Source organism: Marmota monax, unplaced genomic scaffold (genome assembly GCF_021218885.2).
Source record: "Marmota monax isolate L192 unplaced genomic scaffold, Marmota_monax_Labrador192_F-V1.1 WCK01_AAM20220418_F8-fsc00130, whole genome shotgun sequence".
NCBI classification, from domain to species: domain Eukaryota; kingdom Metazoa; phylum Chordata; class Mammalia; order Rodentia; family Sciuridae; genus Marmota; species Marmota monax.
Window position 1 is genome coordinate 3,397,617 of NW_026693244.1, and position 6,757 is coordinate 3,404,373.

Sequence of the window (6,757 nt, forward strand, 5' to 3'; positions counted from 1 at the left end):
TTAAAGCTTCTGGTCTCACGTTGAAGTCTGTAATTATTTTGAGTTGATCCTGATATAAGTGATGAGAGAAGGGTCTATTTTAATTCTTTTGTATGTGAATATCCAGTTCTCCCAACACCATTTATAAAGAGACTGGCTTTTTCATGTTCTGTGTTATTCGAATCATTTTCAAAATTCAAATGAATGCAAATGTGGGATTTTTTTTTTTTTTCTGGAAACTCTATCCTCATCCACAGGCTTTTGTGTCTATTTTTATGCCAGTATCATGCTATTCAGATTCTATAGTTTTGTAATATATTTTAAAATCAAATAGTATGATGCTTTCAACTTTGTTCTTTTGTTCTTTGTTCTTTTTGCTAAAGATGGCTTTGGCTAAATAGGGTCTTTTGTTATTTATGAATTTTAGAATTATTTTTTCTGTTTCCGTGAAGAATAAATTTGGAAACTTGATAGTAATTACATTGTATCTGTAGATTGCTTGGATACTATGGACATTTTAGGGGTATTAATTCTTCTAATCCATAGTCATGGGATACCTTTCCATTTATTTGTACCATCTTTAGTTTCTTTCATCAGTATTTTATAGTTTTCACTATACAGATCTTTCACCTTTTTGGTCAAATTTACTCCTAAATATTTTAATACTTTGGATGCTATTATCAGTGGAATTTTCTTTCTTAATTGCTTTTTCAGATAGTTTATTGTTAGTTTATATAAAATAATTTATATAAGTTGATTTTTTTTTAATCATGTAACTTTGTCGAATTTTTTTTTTTTTTTTTTTTTTACCAATTCAACCCCCGTTTTTTGGTAGAATTTTTTTTAATGTTAAGATCATGTGATCAAACAGAGACAATTTCACCCTTTTTCCTATTTTGATGTCTTTCTTTCTTTCTTTCTTTCTTTCTTTCTTTCTTTCTTTCTTTCTTTCTTTCTTTCTTTCTTTCTTTCTTGTGTTTCCTTGTACTTTCAGTACTATGTTGAACAAAACTGTGGGGAAGTTTTTGTCTTGTTCTGCATTTAGAGGAAGGGCCTTCAATTTCTCACAACTGAGTATGATATTAAATTGTGGTCTTCTTATATATGCCCTCTATTGCATTGAGGAGCATTCCTTCTATACTTTTTTTGTAATTTTTTTGTCATAAAAGGATGTTAAATTCTGTCAAATTCTTTTTTTGCAACTAATGAGATGATCATATGGTTTTTGGCATTCATTCTGTAAATCAATTTATCAGTTTTCATATGTTGAAACATCTTTGCATACCAGGGATACATACTACTTGATTATAGTAAATGATCCTTTGCACTGTTTAATTTTGGTTGGTTTGTATTTTGTTGAGGACTTTTTGCATCTATGTTTATTAGGGTTATTGGCTTCCATTGTCTGGCTTTAGTATCAGGGTTTGTAATATAATAATACTGGCTTTGTAAAATACATTTGAAAGTACTCCTTCTTTTCAAAAATTTGGAAGAGTTTAAGAAGGATTTGTCTTAGTTTTTCTCTAAATGTTTGGTAAAATTCATCTGTGAAGGCATCTGGTGGACTTTTCTTTGATTAGAGAATTTTAATTACTAATCTAATCTCCTTATTCATTATTGATTTGTCCAGATTTCCTATTTCTCCATGATTCAGTCTTATATGTTTATATGTTTCTAGAAATTTACTCATTTCTAAATTGTACCTTCTACTAGCACATAGTTGTTTGTAGAGGTTTTACATGATCTTTTGTTGCTCCTTTATAGTTTTTATATCCTGTAATTCTACTCTGATCTTTATTTCTTTCCTTTTTCTAACTTTAGCCTTAGTTTGTTCTTCTTTCAGTCCTTTAGAATATAAAGTTAGATTGCCTTTTTTTTTCTTCTTTTTTTGACACAATCATTTCTATGATAAATCACCCCGTTGGGATTGCTTTTGCTCCATCCTTCAAGTTTTGGTATGTTGTGTTTTCACTTTCTTTTGTCTCAAGATATTTTTAAATTTATATTTTTAAATTTATATTTAGTTGTTTACAAGCATATTGTTTAATTTTAACATAGTTGTTAAATTTCCATGATTCTTTTTTTTTATTCCTCTCTAGTTTCATTTCACTGTGGTTGGAAAAGATATTTTGTATGATTTTGATTGTTTCGTGGCCTAAGATATGGTTTGTTCTGGAGAATACTCTATTTACATTTGAGAAGAATGTGTATTCTTTTGCTTTGGGGTAGAATGCCTGTAAAAACCGCTAGTTTCATTTAATCTTAAGTGTGGTTCAAATCTAGTATTTCCCCATTCATTTTCTGTCTAGATTATCTGTCCATTAGTGAAGTGGGGCATTGAAATCCCTTCCATTGCTGACTGTGTCTCCCTTCATATTTCTAGTTTGCTTTATATATTTAGGTACTCATCCCAATTTCTAATATGCTTCCTTTCGTTAGAGAAGTGACCCCTTAGAGAGACTTGCCTATTGTAATAGAAGTTTTCAGAGTGTGCGCTACAAAGGGATGCAAAATACCTAAAGAAAGGTTGACTCTTCTCCCTGCTGCATCCATAGCAGATATTTGTTAAATTTTCATGTGGCTTCACAATCTGCCTTAATAACCTTGTTGTTTCAGTCATTAAAAATCTATGATAGGGGCTGGGATTGTGGCTCAGCAGTAGAGCGTTCGCCTCGCACATGTGAGGCCCTGGGTTTGATCCTCGGCACCACATAAACATAAATAAATAAAATAAAGATATAAAAAAATTGATGAGACAGTACACATTAGAAACACAGAATGGGCTTTGATAGAAAGTGATGCTGAGTTGAAATCCCTTTTCTAGTACTCCCAGGTGGTGTGACTTTATCTGGGGCTTAAGCATCCCTGTGTGTAAAAGGAGGATAATACCTACCTTATGAAGATGGGGGAGAATGAATAAAATAAGCACATCTGATTCACATATATAGATGATGTTCAATAATGTAAGTGTTCTCTCTTTCCCTAGTTTTAGTGATCTGACAAAAGAAGTTTTGACAATTAAATCCCAAATGGATAGTGAAACATTTATTCAAAAGTAGTTATTTTTGTTTAATGATTTTTTTTAAAGAACTTCCAAATTTTGTAAGGCATAGTTCTATATAATCAGTCACTTTCAAAACAACTTCTCAACAATGAGAATCTCGATGAGAAAGCACATATCCAAGACTGCATATTCAGTCTTCATCCATGGCAGCCATTGGTTTACCCCTCAGGTTCAGGAGTATACTTCTCAGTGGCTTATGGATGAAACTACCAAGGCATACCTGAAAGTGAACTCAGAGCCATTTGGGCAGAGAATTTCAAGACACTGGATACCAGGGGCATGTCTGGAAGAATTAGGCTTTGGGGGAGAACATGGGGAAAGGCCATTTGGACAAAGGCCAGAGAGGATCTGAAGCATGGGGCCCATGGCAGGTGTTTGTTTTGTCTGAGTGATGCAGAAATGTTTGACCTAAAAATTCTCATGTCCTGACACTCCCAAGGAAACATGTGGGACTATCAAAGTATTTACTTTAATTTTTTTTTCCAAAAAAATCCAACCAACCCCACCTCCCCATCCCCCTAAAAAAGAAAGGAAAAAGAATTTTCAGATTTCCACCTCATCAATATTAAAAGAAAAGGAATGAGATCCTTCACAAAAGAGATTTTTTCAACTTTGTTCATTAGGAATGTTGGTCTATATATTTTTTCCCCAGCAAACTACATTCAAAAACAAATCTAAAACTTAATACAACTTGATAAAATGGGTTTTATTCAAGGTTTGCAAGGTTAGTTCATCATATGTACATCAATAAATATAATTTATCATTTAAATAGAATTAAGGACAAAATTATATGATCATCTCAATGAATATGGAATAGGCCTTTGATAAAATACAGTACCCATTCGTGTTCAAAAACACTGTAGAAAATGGGGATCAAAGAAACTTACCTTAACATTATAAATACTATATATTACAAACCCAAAGTCAGCATCATACTATATGAAGAAAAATAGAAAATATCTCTTCTAAAATCATAAACAAGACAAAGATGTCCACACTCAGCATTTCTTTTCAATGATTCTCAAAATTCTATTAGAGCAACAAACAAAACAAACATACTTAATAGCATAAAATAAACAATCCAATCAGTAAATGGGAAAAAGAACTAAATAGACATCTCTCAAAAGAAGAAACAAGTGACCAAGAAATATATGAAAAAATGTTCAATATCTATAGCAGTCAAGGAAATGTGAATCAAACCTACATTAAGATTTCATCTCACTCCTGTCAAAATGCCAATTATCAACTACAAATAATAATAAATGCTGGTGATAATATGATGATAAAACTATATTGATACATTGTTGGTAAAACTGAAAATCAGTAAAACCACTCTGCAATGTGGAGATTCCTTAAAAGACTAGGATTGGAACCAATAAATGGCCCAGATATCCCACTCCTTGGTATTCATCCAAAAGAATTAAAATCAGCATACTGTAGTGATACAGCCAATTCAATGTTTATATCAGCAAGATTCTCAATAGCCAAATTATGAAATTATCCCTGATATCCATCAATAGATGAATGGAAGAAAAATGTAATATATATACTAAGTGGTGTTTTACTTAGCCATAAAGAATGGAATTATGGCATTTTGTAGTAAATGAATAGAACTAGAGTACATCATGCTAAGTGAAATAAGCAACACACAGAAAGTAAAATTTTAAATGTTTTCTTTCTCTCTCTCTCTCAAAAAAAAAAAAAAAAGAAATCCTTCACAAAAGAGGAACAACCCTTTCTTACAGAAGAATTTTAATTACCATATGTAGATATTCCTCTCTCCAGGAAGTGGAGCTTAGATCTCCTCCTACCTTGAACATGGACTAGATATGCACCCAATAATAGAGAATGAAAGGGCGGAAAATGTCTTGACAGTGGAGAAAGCTGGCAAGCACCACCTTAAACAAAGAATCATTCTCATCAGTGATGTCATGGTGCTATCATGTTCTCCTGATAACATGTGTGTCAATGGAGAGGGAACTGCTTCTTTAACCCACAACCCCAGTCCAACCATGAGAAAATGCTAGACAAGCCTAAAAGAAGAAGTGTCTACGAAATACCAGATCTGCTTTCTTGAACTCTGTCAAGGTCATAAGAACCAAAAAGACATAGAAGCTGTCACACTTTAGAGATTAAGAGAACAACAACAAAAAAACTAATGCAGTATGGCACCCTAGGGTCAATCTTGGCATAGAAAAAGGACACTAATGTGGAAACTTGTGAAATACGAATAAACTAAGTTTAGTTAATGGTATTGTAATGATGTCGGTTTGTTAGTTTTGACAAATTAACTAGGGTAATGGAAGATGTTAACAATGTTGAAGTCTGGGTGAGCAGACTATTTTCTGGGAACTCTATTTTCCCTGCAGCTTTTTTTTATGGTAAATCAAATATTTATTCAAAATAAAAATTTATTTAAAACAGTGTTCATTCACATCTAAGAATTATGGTATACAGTATCCATCATTTTACTTCAGCCCAGCCCACATTCACCTGGTGGAATAATGGTGTTATGATTTGGATCTAGAATGTCCTCCAAAGACTCATGTGTTAAGAATTTGGTTCCCAATGCAGCAATGTCCAGAGGTGGGTCTTTTGGGAGTGATTAGATCTTGAGGACTCTGATCTCATCCATGGACTAGTCTGTTGACAGATAGGTAATTTGATGGCATTATTGGGAGATGGTGGAAAATGTAAAGGGGGGCATAGTTGAAGGAAGTAGGTCACCAGGGGCATAACACAGAGGGTGTATTTTGTCCTTCTCCCTTCCTTGTTCTCTGTGCTTCCTGGCTGCCATGAGGTACATAGCATTCTTCTGCCAGGCCCTTCTTCCATTTCTGACCCAGAAACATTGGAGCCAGCTGACCATGAACTGAAGCCTGAACCAAAATAAATGTTTCCTCCTTTAAGATTTTTTTCCTCAGGCATTTTGTTACTGAAAACTGAACAATGGCAAACATAAATGGGATGGCATTATCCAAGTCTGGAATGCTGATTTAGGGCTCTTTTCCATGAGATCCCTAAGATGCAAATTCTTACAGTCAAAAGCAGTTTGATCCCAGAGGGCACATAAGTGACAATTCCTCTGAACATTAAGGTATACCTGTATGAATTTCAAAGAAAATAAGACTTAGAGGAAGAGACAGAGAAATTACTTATGGCATGTTTATAACCTGAAAGAGCATGAAATAAAAAACAAATGACATGTAGAAAATGCCTACAATATATTTAAGGAAGTATTCTTAAACAGATCTTGGAGACTATCATACTCTGGGGTAGAACATTCATCTGTAAAACCTCCCTTTAGCAAGCACGTAGGAGGCACTTCACAAAACTGGCCCCAAATGAAATAAAATGCAAAGTGTTGTCACCTGAATTTACTCTTGCAGAGAGAGCCTTGGACGTTTGCATTAAACTTGTTAGATCAACTATTTGATTTATGATGGAAAAGTAGCACAAGACATAGATCTGGCCATATGCCATGTTTTATTCATTCAGAGGTTCAAGAAAAAGAAGAAAAATGTTGAGTTTGGTTCACAAAAACCTGTAGCTCCTGAAATTGTATAAAAAATATATAACTGCAAGTATTTTCTACAGTTATGATTTTGCTCTAGACAAAAAAAAGTTCTTTCCTAATTAACTTATGTATCCTTCAGTTAGCCCCAGTATATTTTAGGGAAGCAAGATGAAGGAAAAAGAACTGTACCATTGCT